Here is a 17,210-nt window from a genome sequence, read left to right on the forward strand (position 1 = left end):
TTCTTCTGTGCATCCTTTGTCACATGGCAATATACCGATGAACCAAAGATCATGAAGTGACCCACATCTAGTCTCTTACTGGAGAAAGCTTCCTCTGGTGTCTTCATCCCAAGTATTCGATGCAGGCTTCTATTCTGGAAATAGACCGTTGTGTTGCATGCCTCAACCCACAAGTGAAGTGGTAGGCCTTGGTCATGCAGCATTGCCCATGCTGCCCCTACAATAGTTTTGTTCTTCCTCTCGGCCACCCCATTCTGCTGTTGGTTATGAGGTGCCATCAACTCTCATTTAATTCCTTCTGCTGCACAAAAGTCCTTAAAATATTGATATACATATTCTCCACCATTGTCTCTTCTCAAGGCCTTGATCTTCTTCCCTGACTCTTTCTCCACCAAAGCTTTGAACTCACAAAACTTTGTGAAAGTTTGGTCCTTCTTCTACATGAAATAAATCCATCATTTATGAGAATAGTCATCAACGAAAATCACATAATACCTTTGCTTTAATGTGGATTTCGTCAAGAATGGTCCAGACAGATCAGTATGAACTCGCTCTAAGATAGCCTCTGCTCGACTGTCTCGATCATGAAAGGAAGACTTGGTGTACTTTCCCAAGGTACAACCTTTGCATGTGTCAAATTTCTCATGTTTACCTTTGGGAATTCCTATAGATATCTACTGCATTATATTCAAAGCCCCATTATGCAAATGGCCAAACCACCTGTGCCACAACTTGCCAATTTCTTGGCTTTGAACCAATTCTGCTTTCGTACTCAATGTTGCACAATCATCTACCTCTAGTTTATAGAGATTCTTCACCGGAATCCCTATCCTCTTGGTCTAACCCATGGCTATGTGTCTTAGGAACACCTTTCCTTTACTGAAGACAACATTGTAGACTTTCTCCTCCAACATCATGACCGATACCAAGTTCTTCTTCAGTCCAGGCACATACATCACATCTGTGAAAGGTGAGAGGAGCTCCATGCTCCCTCTGAAAAGCAATTGTGCCCACTATTGAAACACTATACCTTCCCATCACACATATCTATGCACACATTGAGGTCTTTATCCTCCAAGGCACTGAATAAATTTTTATCACCGGTCATGTGGAATGAGGCTCCACTGTCAAGATACCAGACACAACCCATCATCGATGACACCATGCATGCGATGAGGGTAAAGTCCATTTCGAATTGAGAGGCTAATGCCTCACCTTCTGATCGTTCTGAGGATCCCTTCTTGGACTTGTTCAATGGGCAATTAGTCACATAATGTCCCATCTTGTGACAATTAAAGCATCTTACTTTAGACATGTCACCCTTCTTCCCTCCATGAGAAGAATTCGATTTGAAATGGGAAGCCTTTCCCTTCCCATTCCTTGCCTTACTTGCTAAGGCCAGATTTTCTTCATCATCATTCTTGGATGAAGAACCATCTCATGTGATCCTCCTAATCTCCTCCTGTATAAGATCTGACCACAGTCGTTCCCAATTCGACAGTTTCTCCCTTCGATTCATAGAGTCCTGGTAGCTATTCCAACTCTTTGGAAGGCCAAGGAGAGCGAGGCTCACCATATCATCATCAGAAGTAGTTATTCCCACACTTCCAAGCTATGTTCAGATGGTGAGCTTGTTCAGATATGTGGAAATAGTATCGCCCTTATCCATCTTGATTCTTCAAAGCTTATCCTTGAGTGCCAATTTCCTCTGGTCGCTACTATTCTGGTAGAGTATCCTTCCCATGGAGGCTCGAGACAATATGGTCTCAAACTCCCTCAAGGATGATCTATCTCACCTTCACCACACACTTCTTCCACTCAGCCAACTCTTGTGCATTATTTGAAGTTGGCTTTGGGATTTCTTGATCAATGAGTTCCTTGAAGCCATTGTCTTCTAATACAACCTCCACTCTACCTTTCCATGCTATGTAATTCGAGCTACCTTCCAAGGCATACTCGAGTCTCAAGCCATAGAACACCATTGGCCAACCTTGAAGTATGATATGAATTTGATTTTCACATGTAACCCCAAACTTCAAACTTTGAATTCTCTTCTCAGTATATTGTTCACAGCTCTGATACCATGTAGAAAATCTGTGATAGGTTAACCCAATAATGCAATATAAATCAAAGTAGAATACTATAACCTACTTCTACTATCAATTTGCAGAAGCTGAAAGATCGAGCTGAACAATATAACTAGAAGAAGAAGAATCAATGGCACAATACACATGAAAACACTTTGGAGAAAGCCTCAACTAAAAACCCCACACTATTGTATTATCACACATGGTGGAAATACATAGGAATTATACAAATCTTAGCTCTCATAGCTAGCCAGATATCAATACAATCCTCACAGATGCTCACAGGCAATCACAGGAAATCTTGGCTTCTCTCTAGCCTTCCTCTCTACGCTCCAAGATCCTATTTCCTTGCATTGTTCCTTGTGGATGATTAGCCTATTACCAAGTGGAAATCCAAGCCTTCAAAACTATGCAATCCTGAAGGATGAATCCTTGGCTGCATGCATGGGTTTTCTCCATGAGAAAACACATGCGACTGATATTACACTATCCTTGAACATTAATCTCAACTGGGTCTTTCTCAGATAGACATGCATGAGTTTCTAATGAGGGAATCTTCAATTAATTGGAGTAGCATTAGTTGAGTGCATTAATGCATCAACTGACTGTTAACTCACTATTAGTTCCTCAAACAGTTTGGAACTAATTTAATTGGACTTAACTCAGTAAACTGAGTTAACTAATTACAACTCAAATATAACTCAATCTTATCTCCTTAATTTAAGTGATAACTCTTGCATGGCTTCAGAAATACTTCTAACTTGAATTTATCCAACTAATTAATTTAAAATAAATTAATTAATTAATTCCAAGGAGTTGTTAAGACTAAATTCGATTTTAATTCAAGGAAAAATAAATTGGAATATTCTTGTTGCCATATTTCAACATAAAAACCCCTTTCCCTTCATTTTTACCTTTTACCCCTTGGTTCCACACATATCCCTAGACATTACCCTTCAGAAATCATCCCCCCTTCCCAAAAATCCTTTCCCTAGTGTGAAACACATTTCCGTCACAACTAATACTTCCCCCCTTATTAATTTCCATTTTCTCCTTACGAAAAACCCACAAAAACCCTTTATCCTAAGTTTTTCCTAAAGTCCCGCTTTATAAATCCTCCACATTATAATTTCCCGACACCATTTTTAAGCCATCAACCCTTGGTGCAATTAAAAAACCCCTCCATATAACCCATGGTCCCACCTTTATTAACCAACAACTTATATTAAAAAACCTTTTAATTAATTACAATTCTTTATAAGTAAAAAACGGACCCCGCCAACCACTTTCCTGACTCCATCCGTGCAACTTCACTGTGTGATATCCCTCTGATCTCCCACCCCCAAATCGAACGGCACGCAACCATATCACACGGATTCATCGTCCGATAGTTAACAACCCAAGAGCACACAAGATTCACAGTTTTGGTCGGGCACTATTCTGCTATGTGGCGGCACCAGGTTATATCGAGTGCTCGCGAAAAATGTTGCCCGCCATCCAAAAGTGGTGCGATATCACACAAAACCACCTCCCTGCCTAAAACCAAAACTTCCCACTGTTCATTCAATATTACTCGTGCCAAAATCTAACTGTTATGGGTTAAAGGGCCGAAAAAACCCCAATTTGTTCTTTTCACTTGTTTTCACTATAAACCTCTACTAAACCAATTCTTACACCCTAAGCCTCTGTGTGACCAATTTAGCCACCTTTCTCCACTTGAAGATGTTGTGAACACCAAATTGAAGTAGAAAAATAGCCAGTTCAAGCCTCAGTACCTTTGCAGTTACCACAGAACCCCATCTACGCACCAAAAACTGTCAAATTCTAGGTATTCTTGAAATAAACTATAATGGCCCTATAAATTTGAATTATAAACAGTAATTTTCAAAGGTTAATCAATTAAATTAATTAAAAAACCTTCCTGAGTGGAAGAGAAACGTATTGTACATCACAAACCCATTTTTACAAACTATAATTACCTTCCCACTGTTCCAAAGCTTCTAAACCTCACTCTTGAAGCGACATAAAGCATAATTCAATTCAATAAACCCAATTATGGCTTCCCAAACCTCTCTAGATGTAAGACCTCTGCAAACCCCTCACCTGGATATTGACCACCTTGCATTAGCCGATATATACTTTCAAATTAAAGACAATGCTTCGCTTGCCTACCTACTAAAACTCCACTGCTAGAGTAAAGACAAGTTTTTAAACTAGAATGATGAAATTCACCTATGGGAGTCCAATTTTCACAAATATGTGTTCCCAGAAGTACATCCATTCTGAGGAATTATCCACTTCTTCCAAGCTTGCTATATTCCCACTCAAAGAGCCATAGTCACCCCTGACCAGCAAGTTTTATTCACCATTACAGCAGAATCAATTAATCAAATGTTGCAAATCCAGCCAGGCATAAATGGGACCCCACTCCCCATTGAAGGCTTACTTGAACTCTACATCAAGCTAGACCTTCCCAAGAAGGCTCATATTTTTCAAACCTTCATCATAGAGGAGTCTCATACTCCAACAAATAGTCCTCCATATGCTACCACCATTTTTTTTGAGAGAGGCAGACAAATTATAACCATGATCTCTGGCATTCTAGGGTACACCATAGATGAACATGTGGATGAGGTTGTCCTTGCTTTCCTTTCTATATTTTTTCCAAGCAAGCCTCCTGCTACAATTGACAACTATGCTCTATTCCTAGCAGATAGAATCCATGAACAATTCATCAGACTACCAAATGAGAGAGTCTTCAAATATTCATCAGTGTTATTTCATATGTTCTTGTATTATCAATCAAACAAATTTCCAATCAGCATTTAGAAGTTAGACACCAACGGAAATCCAAGATCTATCATCTATTGGACACCATTGATCCAAAAATACTCCATTGTATTTTCCTATAAAGACTTCATTGATTCATTTGTCCATCTAGTAATGAACATTATAATCAGTAGCTATCATCCCAGGATCAGTCAGGAGATTAAAAGAGTTTTATAGTTGTCAAAGAACAGTAGAGTGGGAGACTGGTATTTATACCAAGTGTTTCCAGGAAAACTAGTGTCCATTCAGAGCTGCTAGTCCCACTAAGACGGGTAGCTATCTTAGAAATAAACAATTCAAAGTAACTTGTGTTTTCCTTTAAGAGAGCTAGATGAGAGAGAAGAAAAGAGTACCAACCTCAGTCTTTCACTTGGCTCCTTGCTTGTTTCCTCTCTCCTTTTATAGAGCTTCGCCACTCCTTTCTCACTTGTCCCGCTTCAAAGAACACCTATAGAGTCAAAGCAGCAAAATACCATCAAATCATAGAGATCTATAACCATAAGCAATGTAGAATCAGATGTACATTAACCATACAAATGCATACACAAATACAAGATTAAGAAATATACAAGTACATGGAGGAAAAATCGAATAAATTTATTAATAGAATTAGTAGAAGAGAGGATTACAACCCAACTGTCTGATCCAGCATAATACTCCCAGCATGAAAGCCCTCTTCACCTCATGAAAAGCTAGATCACCCAACAATACAATGTCTCAAAGAGAAACCAATATCACTTCCTTACAAATTACAAAATTCTAGCCTCTGGATCTCTAGGATGAGGGATCCATATATAGATATCTGCAGGTGAGTGAATCAGCTTTTGGGATTTTTATTAGTGTCATTTCATTGATATTTCTTGGTTCCACTTGGATATTTCATGATCTCTTACTCATCCCTAGGCGAATTCAGAGAGGCAAGTGTCATATGAGTAGTTTCTAGAAGATTATCTAAGTTTCCACCTAGCAAATTGCCTCTGCCATTTGTCTGCTCTCGCTCATCACACCCTTCAGAAGGGCTTTTTAGTATGCATCACACATTTTGTGTGTAGCAGGTGAGATGCATCGCACCCTCAGCATGGAGCAGTTTGTATGGTCCAGTTTTGACTAGTTCTGAGCAGTTTTTCAGGGAGAACTTCTGGGAAATGATGTAATCAGTTGACATTGATCCTTTAGGATATGAAACAATACTTTTAGGGGTTTGAGAGCCCTTGGTTTATTGACATATGTGATTGGGGTTGCAGTGCCCAAATATGTCTATAACAGTTGCCCCCTAAAGCATGAGGTCGTAAATCTTTTGATGTCGGGTGAAATGCTTTATCATGAGGATCCAAGGTTTTTGAATTGGAAGGTGACCTATAATAAGATACAATACAATACAATATCTTCATAATATTTTCATGATCTATCTGAGGCGGGCATTCCCATGCTCAGCTTTATAAATTCATTTTCATGTACATAGGACAGACAATCGTCTGTGTGGCAGACTGATGATTCTGGTAGAGCCATCATCCCTTAGCTTGGATGATTATCTGTGCAACTATGGAGTACATTTGATGGTTTTATTTTGCTAAATATATTGCAGCCTAGATGGATGAAACTAGATCTGGGGTCTTCAAACTTGTTCAATCTTCGCTCGATGTACAAGTTGATCCATGTGAAAAGATGTTATGGCGTCAAACATGGAAAGACATCACCTGATTACCAATCAATGATGTAAGTTGTTAACAGGCACGAGAGGAATCACCGATAATGATAATGACCCTCAAGGTATTGCAGTAAAATTCACGTGGTGTGAATACATGAGTCGATGTTGAACACCACGCAAAATCTTTCGGTCGAAGGCCATTGATGTAAACCTGTTGCCGGAAGTGAAAAACTTGCCATTGAGGCATGCAAGCTTCAAAGTACTGAAAGGGTTGTTCCTAAGTCAATTTCTTGGATAATGAGATGATGTCGACAAGAAGTGACCCATCGTAGGAGGGCCTTAATGAATCCCACATCTGCGACACAGAATGGAGAAAATGATTTTATGGAGGTGAAAAGGATCTGATGATACAAGGTTCAGGGTGGCAGTCATGAAAGAATCGAGCGTGAAGGTATTGCAGCAGATGAGGTGTTAGCTGGGTTGGTGAATTCTCTGAGCAACTTCTCTTGAACATATCAGCAACACTAGAATGGATTAGTAGTGTTAACCCCAAAATGGATGGTACGGAGGACCAATGGTGATATGACCGGTGAACGAAATAACCCAACCTGACTCAATCATGTTGATGGAGTGAAAGTGTCATGTTCAAGAGCGACCTGCTACCAATGAAGCTTTTCAAGTTTTCTTCTCTTTTTCCCCAATCATTGCTGACCAATACCTCTTTATTTTTGTCATGCTTGAGGAGGATAACATATGCTTGTTCTATAATTTGCCCTTCGGGCAAACCTGTCACTATGTTTTATGGAGCTTAGCGACAGTGAAACTCGCTCTTGTCCGTATGGACAAGTTTGTCGATATTTCTTTAATGAGTTTAATGACAAATATCACTCAGTCCTTTTCAGTTTTAGAGAGTCTGAAAAGAGACGGAAAGGAATAGAGATCTATAACCATAAACAATGTAGAATCAAATGTAAATTAACCATACAAATGCATACACAAATACAAGATTGAGAAATATACAAGTATATGGAGGAAAACTAAAATAGCTTTATTGATAGAAGTAGTAGAAGAGAGGATTACAACCTAGATGTCTGATCCAGCATCATCCTCCCAACATGAAAGCCCTCTTCACCTCATGAAAAGCTAGATCACGCAACAATACAATGTCTCAAAGAGAAACCAACAACACTTCCTTACAAATTACAAAATTTCAGCCTCCGGATCACTAGGATGAGGGATCCATATATAGATATTTGCAGGGGGGTGAATCAGCTTCTGGGATTTTGATTAGTGTCATTTCACTGATAGTTCTTAGTTCCACTTGGAGATTTCATGATCTCTTACTCATCCCTTGGCGAATTCAGAGAGGCAAGTGTCATATGAGCAGTTTCTAGAAGATTCTTTGAGTTTCCACCTAGCAAACTACCTCTGCCATTTGTCTGCTCTCACTCATCACACCCTACAAAAGGGATTTTCAGTATGCATTGCACCCTTTGTGTGCTGCAGGTGAGATGCATCACACCCTCAGCATGGAGTAGTCTGTATGGTCTAGTTTTGACCTGTTCTGAGCAGTTTTTCAGGGAGAACTTCTGGGAAATGATGTAATCAGTTGACCTTGATCCTTTAGGGTATGGAACAACACTTTTAGGGGTTTGAGAGCCCTTGGTTTATCAACATATGTGATTGGGGTTGCAGTGACCAAATATGTCTATAACAGTTGCCCCCTAAAGCATGAGGTCATAAATCTTTTGATGTCGGGTGAAATGCTTTATCATGAGGATCCGGGTTTTTCGAACTGGAAGGTGACCTGTAATAAGATACAATAAAATACATTATCTTCATAATATTTTCATGATCTAGCTGAGGCGGACATTCCCATGCTCAGCTTTATAAATTCATTTTCATGTACATAGGACAGACAACCGTCTATGTGGCAGACTGATGATTCTAGTAGAGCCATTATCCCTTAGCTTGGATGATTATCTATGAAGCTATGGAGTACATTTGATGTTTTTATTTTACCGAATATATCGCAGCCCGGATGGATGAAACTAGATCGGGGTCTTCAAACTCGTTCAATCTTCACCCAATGTACAAGTCGATCCATGTGAAAAGATGTTCTGGTGTCGAACATGGAAAGACATCGCCTAATGACTAGCCAATGATGTAAGCTATTAACAGGCACGAGAGGAATCACCGATAATGATAATGATCCTCAAGGTACTGCAGTACAATTCACGTGGTGTGAATACATGAGTTGATGTCGAACACCATGTAGAATCATTTGGTCGAAGGCCATTGATGTAAACCTGTCGTCGAAAGTGAGAAACTTTCCATTGAGGCATGCAAGCTTCAAAATACTAAAAGGGTTGTTCCTAAGTCAACTTCTTGGATAATGAGTTGATGTTGACAAGAAGTGACCCGTTGTAGGAGGTCCTTAATGAATCCCACATCTACGACATGGAATGGAGCAAATGATTTTGTGGAGGTGAAAACGATCTAATGATACAAGGTTCAGGGTGGCGGTCATGAAAGAATGGAGCGTGAAGGTATTGCAGCGGATGAGGTGTTAGATGGGTTGGTGAATTCTCTGAGCGACTTCTCTTGAACATATCGGTGACACTGGAATGGATTGGTAGCGTTAACCCCAAAATGGATGGTACGGAGTGTTAGCGTTTGAAATTTCACCTCAGGCTGAGAAGGCAAATCTCAAAGCTACATCAAACCATTTCACCTCGTAGCTAGCCCTACGGGGTATGAGAAGGCTCTCTCCGGTCTATCTCGGCAAATTTTCAATGAGATGAGATGACCAACAAAAGTAACACTGATATTAGGCTAGTAAACTGATTAAAAAGGTTGATTTGGGGTTTTTGGTGGCAAATTGAGGAGCTGCAATTTAGGGTGCGGGGATTGGACACAGTTTCTGCAGGGGGGTCTTTGGGGCAAGGTAGGAACTTGTATTGATGTCTTTAGCTGAAGTGGATGATTAGGAAGAAAGGAAAGAAGGCTAAAGAGAGCAAACAATAGATTTGAATTCTCTTTAGACAGCAGAAAACATAGAAATTAAACAAATTTAAAAGTAGAGCATGGAAAAGCATGAATTCTGACTTTATCACTTCATTTGTTTAATATGCAGCAGTATAGAAAGGAAATGAATCACATAACAAATCTTACAATGACATGAAGAAACACACCATCAACACATGAGTCCACAAGAATCCCAAAGATGACTGCAAAACCCTGGTCTTCCTTAGCCAAAAATTGCAGAGATACAAGCAAAATATACAATGATAGTTCCTCCCTCAAGAGTCCAACCATGAAAATGAGCATGAAAGTACATAATATAGATGATCTAACCTCTTCCCCACCTCTAGGGGTCGAGCTCACCATCCTAGGAGCTGTTTGAACAACTCCTAAACTAAGCACTACAAAATAGGCAGTCAAAACCACTTGCCTCTAAAAACTTGGAAACCAATTCATACAGTCAATTTTACTCTTTTACATGAGGAAAACTTCTAGAAGAGTAAAACAATAGTAAAAGTATCTAAAAAGTGAAACAAGTACAATCAAAAGGACCACCATCTACCTCAGCAAGTCAAACTGGAGTTGAACTGTAAATTCTGGGCTGAACTGGTCAAATCTAGCAAAAATTTCCCAAGGGGTCGCGCACATCCAGCTGAAGGGCTCGTGCACTTTGAAGCCCTGTTTGGAGGCCTTTCCAGTGTCAGAATGAGGTGCAGGATAGCTCGTTAGAAATATCTCTGAGTCTACTTTCCAACCCAACCGGAATTTTTGGATTTGGAGGTCATTTGCCTAGTCAAAAGACAATTCTCCCAAGACTACTTCTGCAGCTCAAAAAAGGGGCAGAAAGTCAAAATTTGGCTGTATTTTGACCTTTTGGAGGCCCAAAACTCCATAAAAACTCAAGTCCATCCATGGGCATATGTAAATTTGCATAAAAAATCAGGAAATGCTGAGTTTTTGTGAAAAGGAGTTGCCATGACAAAGGGTATGTTAGCACTTGAGATTTCACCTCAGGCTGAGAAAGAAAGTCTCAAAGCTACATCAAACCATTCAGCCTCGTAGCTAGCCCTACGGGGCAGGAGAAGGCTCTCTACGGTCAATCTTGGCAAATCTTCAATGAGATGAGATGACCAATCAAAGGAAACACTGATTTTCTTGATTTCCTTTATCCTGAAGTTGACTTTTTGAGTGCTTTCACCTGATTCTTTTTGCAGGGAGATCATCTGAAGAACTGTGGCAAGGGGACCAGGGTTGTTGCTGCCTTTTTGAAGATTTCTTGGACACTTAATCTTTTTACAAAAATTATCATGACCTTGGCTTTAAAAATAGAGTTTTTAAATCCAAGGTTATAAAAGAGCTATACATGATGAAAATTTCAAAGGAACATGTTTACCATCCTCCCTCTGGCTTGCTGGTCAGTCAAGGACTCTCATAAACATGACCTTGCTAACCTTGCTAAGACAACTGACCAAAACCATAGACCTAGAATTTTGACATTAAGACCAAACAAGAGCATTTTGACAAACTCAATGACCTGATATGACCTGATCCAGCAAAGCCAAAAGGGATACGAATAGACCAGCTCCTCCATCAGGGTTATGGCATGCCTAACGAGATGCAAATTTTGACACTGATGGGACACCTACTAATGCAAATGCAAAGAGCTTTGTTCACTAATGGAGGGCTTTCAAGACCGACACTAACACGGAGGACCAATGGTGATATGACTGGTGAACAGAATAACCCAACCTGACTCAATCATGGTGATGGAGTGAAAGTGTCATGTTCAAGAGCGACCTACTACCAATGAAGTTCTTCAAGTTTTCTTCCCTTTTTCCCCAGTCAATGTTGACTAGTACCTCTTTGTTTTTGTCAAGCTCGAGGAGGATAACATATGCTTGTTCAATAATTTTCCCTTCGGGCAAACCTATCGCTATGTTTTAGCAAGCCTTACACTGAAACTCGCTCTTGTCCGTATGGACAAGTTTGTCGCTATTGTTTTAACGAGTTTAATGATAAAGATAACTAGGTCCTTTTTAGTTTTAGAGAGTCTGAAAAGAGATGGAAAGGAAACTCCAGTAGTCCTTTTTCATAGTATAATCCCTTAAGTCCGAAAAAGTATAAAATAATACGAAAGGGATGACTTCTCTGATCACTTTAGCGAGCCGAAAAAGACAAACGCTCGATTGTTTTGTGTAATGATCCCTCAGGTCCAAAAAGATTAAAATATAGAGGAGGGATGGCACTTCCAATCACTTTAACGAGCTGGAGAGGCCAATTGCTCGGCAATATTTTCATATTTTATGAGTCTAAAAAGAGCTTAAAGGAGACTTGTTTTTTAAGGAACGAGTGATGTTTTCGGATAGAAACTAGTTCTAGGTAAGTTTGGAAATTTTCAATCACGGCAGTGTAAAGAAGGTGGCTAATAGAATCACTCGTCGCAGTTGTTCCTCAAAAGGGTAAACAATCAAGTGGAGGCGTATGATCGGCTAAAAGGTGGAGGTGATGGTAATAACACGACCAAGGCTCAAAAGCTGATAGCAATGCGATCACAAAGGTTATCTACCGAAGGTGGGCTCATTTTTTAATGAGCTTGAACTCTAGGGGAACATATGCTCATTGCTAGGTTTATTTTTTAACGAGCTTGAACTTCGCATAAACTTGCTCGTGCCAATCGTATATTAAGGATGTCTCTCATCAGTAGGTTCATTTTTTAGGGAGCTTGCCCCATGCGAAACTTTGCTCCGAGCCTTTTGTATGCAAGCTAGGAATGACCAACTATTGTCCTAAGGGTTAAAGAACTACTGAGGTTAGGTAGGATAGTTTCTCGTCGGGAAACATTTCCTTTACTTTGCCATCGTCGTTGGTCCCGGCAAAGGTGAATGGTGGATCAGACCAATCACCTAACTTAAGCAGCTGAAGTTAGTAAAAAACTACGGGGTTAGAGTTACATTGGTCGCTTTTCACTTGTGTAAAAAAGGTTTGCATGCCCCCAGTTATAAAGAGAAGTAGAGTTCCCAGGTTACCATATGGAAGTTCTTGCATTAAAGCAAGATTGTTTCGTCCATGTAGCAGCCAAAACACTTCCTTGGCTTTGTCCATCGAAATAGACAAAGGTGAATGGTGGGAGCTTCCAATCACATAACCTTCGACGAGGAAATCTTATTCCAGACTGATCCCATTTTCCTAAATGGACGGGTGTGTCAGACTAGTCATATATTCTATGAGGAAAATTACCTTATATCTGGGGTTTTCCTGCCGAAGCAAACCAGGGCACATGCTCCCTGGGTTTAGTCACATTCACCAAATCACTCATGCTCTTTAGGTGGATGGACTGGAGGTTGACGAGACATTCCTTGTGCAAAAAGGCCATTTAGGGATGGCATTTGACTAGTAGCCATGTTTGAACCAGGGAATGAAAGCTAGTCTACGAGCTGGACCATTCTACCTTTATACGGGAAACACATCACCCAAAAGAGTGAGAAAACAATATCTCCCATGTTGTAAATGTAGTCACGCCCAATGAGTAGATTGTAATCTAGAGGCCCTTGGACTACCATCACGTTTAGATGAACGGTTTTCCTTCTCAAAGTTATAGGAAAATTTGGAAGGATCCCCAACGGTCGACTGGTTCCTTTATTGAAGCCTGACAGATTTCGAATCTCAAGTAGAAGTGATGGTGAACCAAGCGCTTTCCAAGTAGTTGAGGAAAGGATAATCACAAAAGCCCCTTCATCTATGATAGTACCATCCATGATCATTCTGTAAGCTTGTACTATGATTCAGAATGGTACATTAGATGGTAGGCGGGGTCTCGCTAGTAGATTCCAATCAAAGCAAACGATTAGATTGCTTGGAGGAGGGACCGAATAAACGGCTGGATGAATCTTTTGAACTGAGGAACTCCCCTCCGGTGGTAGAGGAATGGGTAGATTGCCCCCATGTTCATCAGATTCTGTGTTGACAACAAACAATTTGAACGGTGTCGTTCTCATTCTCTTTGGAGACTTTATCATCTGAAGGTGGACCTTCTGAAGACAAAACTGGGTCAACTGCCGTCTCGACCTGTTGACTTTGGTCCGATGTGGACTCAGAGGTTTTATATTCAGTGATATGTGTTTCAACTGATAACAGGGGTGTGTCAATCAGATTTTCAACTAGCGATAAGAGTTGCTTGTATCCAGGAGGAAGTCACTGCGGTGAAGCAGGACGGTTATCCATGACTCTTTTAGCTTCATCCAGGAAAGGGAAACGGTGGAGGGCATGATCGCCTTCACACAACCTACAAGGAAACCTAGGTATTCCTTTCTTCCCATTGACTTCATTTTCACTAGTTGATGGTGTACTCTCAACATGATCGACAGAGGTTGAAGACACCGGATTGTGCAAGCGAGGAGACCAGTCTCTCAAGATTTTCAGGATGCAGGGACAATCTCGATGATAGTGGTCTCCTTCGCAAATGACACACGAAGATTTTGGTTTGGATGGTGTAGTGTGTGGATTTTCGCTAGACGATGCATGGTTGCCCCCTTTTGTCATTGGCTTCTTCTTCTTCTTCTCCTTCCCTTTCTTCTTCTTCTCAGTTACTTGGTTTTTAGTGTTACTAGTTTCACCAAGTGAAGAAGAAGAAGGAGATGGAGAAACAAACGAAGTGGAAGGTGGGGGAGCAACTTCAGTATCGTCTGGTTGCTGATTTGATTTCTGAGGATTTACGGTGTTTCGAATGACAGAGATCAAGAATAGCCATACTGGTAGGCCAATTGTGAGTCGTGGAAGGGACAATGTAGCCATGTGTGGAGCACCAACATCTCCCCAATAGGAGAAAGGACTAGGATTCCCCCCAAGGGGAAATCATTGATTGGTTGACTCCATTTTCTCAACCTAAGACCAACGAGGGGACAGTGATGTTATTCTGAATTAAATGAATTTTATGACGCTTTAACACAACTTGCTTTTTCAAATTTTTAAGAGTCGAGAAAAAGTTAAAGATGACTCTAGTCGCCTTCAATTTTTAATGAGCCTGAAGTGACAAGTGCTCAGATGGACCTTTTCTTTTAAGGAGTCTGAAAAGGAACAAAAATGAATACTCTAGAAATCTAGTCAGAGGGATTACCAAACCAATCTCAAAACCACAATATACACCTCGGTGGTAAATTATAGAGAAATTACTGAGGACTTTACGTACGGCAGTCAATCTTCCCGAATGTTGTGTTCAGTGCATTGCAATCGATAGGGTAGTAGACATGGCCTCCTAAGGATAAAGGATGTCATCCTATTGTTGTCTCCCAATATATACTCAATGGTACATGGGAGCACAAGTCCGTACTGGCACTTGTTGTATCAAAGAGGAGGAATCACCCAACCTATGATGAAAATGATAGTTACCAGGCTTTACGACGCCGGAATACATCTCTAGCCTAGAGTTCTAGATGTTGTGCGTTAGGTTCCAAAGCGTTTTTATGTTCATGAGGTTTATTTTATAGTTGATCTTTCTTAAGAAGTTCACCTTTCAAGGTTCACCACATGATGAAGACGTACAACTCCCAAATATGCAATCTAAAATGATAAAAAATCGTTTATTTTCTTTTAGCAATGAAAACCCTAGCTACTAAGGAAAGAAGATAACAATTTTTTCTTTTAGCAGAGAGCATAGAGAACACACTAAATGCACTTTCCTAAGTCAAAACAAGTAGTCAAAATGCAAATGCACATGCATGTATTTTTTTTTCTGTTCCCTTAATGTGGGAATGACAAAAAGAAAACTAATTACAAATTTGAACTACTTTTCTTCAAAACGACAATTTTACCATTTCTTTTCAAAAACGAAAGGAATACTAAGACGACACTTCCTCTTTCGAATGGAAAACTGTTTTTGACACTTTAAAGAATTAATAATTGAAATTAAATACAATGGCAAGAGTGTAATCGACTATCTAAAAGAGGAAGACTTTACGACACTCTTTTTCTTGACTGAAAACGACAGTTGCGACACTTTCAAATCAAAAGACGACAGTTCGATTAAGCTACTATTTGCAAAGGAGGACTGTAAATGATGAAAAATACATAAAAAAACATTCACAATTCCTTACCAATGGAGGTTGAATAATGTGAAGGAAGAAGGTTTCAACAGTGATATACTAATCATAAACAGCAAAACTATTGAATAAAGTTGAAAACAATGAAGAATAAACCAAAATCTGGAGGCAGAAACAGTCATTCAATCATCGCACCTTTCCTTAAGGGAAATAGGGATGCATCTCACCTACAACACATGGGAGGTGCGATGCATCCAGATTGCCAATGAGAGATAGTGCGATGGTCCATGGATGAGACTGAGCTTGGTTTTCACCCTTAGTTTGCAACTAAGTTCAGGGATTTAGGCTGAGCTTATGATAGATAGTAAACACAAAGTATAGGGGCTGATGTAATGAGGTTATTGAGCTACCACCAGGGCACTTAGGATGTTTGCAAGTTAGATGTTCAATTCATAAACCAACCTGGAGATTGACTGAATCAGCGTTGATCTACTTTGCAGTTGCATAGCAAAAGCAGTTCGAAGGATAGCTGGCTTAAATTCAGGCTGTCTGTAGTTTATAAAGAAAACAACAGTAACAAACAAACAAACCATTCACTCCCCAGTGGAGTCGCCATTTTGTTTCCAGGAAAACTAGTGTCCATTCAGAGCTACTAGTCCCACTAAGATGGGTAGCTATCTTAGAAACAAATAATTCCAAGTAACTTGTGTTTTCCTTTACAAGAGATAGATGAGAGAGAAGCAGAGAGTACCAACCTTAGTCTTTCGCTTGGTTCCTTGCTTGTTTCCTCTCTCCTTTGATAGAGCTTCGCTACTCCTTTCTCACTTGTCCCACTTAAAAGAACACTTGTAGAGTCAAAGCCGCAAAATACCATCAAAGCATAGAGATCTATAACCATAAGCAATGTAGAATCAGATGTACATTAACCATACAAATGCATACACAAATAAAATATTTAGAAATATAAAAGTGCATGGAGGAAAACTCAAATAGCTTTATTGATAGAAGTAGTAGAATAGAGGATTACAACCCAGCTGTCTGATCCAGCATCATCCTCCCAGCATGAAAGCCCTCTTCACCTCATGAAAATCTAGATCACCCAACAATACAATGTCTCAAAAAGAAACCAACAACACTTCCTTACAAATTACAAATTCCAGCCTCTGGATCTCTAGGATGAGGGTTCCATATATAGATATTTGCAGGGGAGTGAGTCAGCTTCTGGGATTTTAATTAGTGTCATTTCACTGATAGTTCTTGGTTCCACTTGGAGATTTCATGATCTCTTACTCATCCCTGGGCGAATTCAGAGAGGCAAGTGTCCTATGAGCAGTTTCTAGAAGATTCTCTGAGTTTCCACCTAGCAAACTACCTCTACCATTTGTCTGTTCTCACTCGTCGCACCCTACAGAAGGGATTTTCAGTATGCATCACACCCTTTTATGTGTAGCAGGTGAGATGCATCACACCCTCAACATGGAGCAGTCTGTATGGTCTAGTTTTGACCAATTCTAAGCAGGTTTTTAGGGAGAACTTCTGGGAAATGATGTAATCAGTTGACCTTGATCCTTTAGGGTATGAAACAAC

Source organism: Pinus tabuliformis, chromosome 2_2, assembly GCF_031772625.1.
Source record: "Pinus tabuliformis cultivar Carrire ecotype Pingquan chromosome 2_2, CPIR1, whole genome shotgun sequence".
NCBI lineage: Eukaryota > Viridiplantae > Streptophyta > Pinopsida > Pinales > Pinaceae > Pinus > Pinus tabuliformis.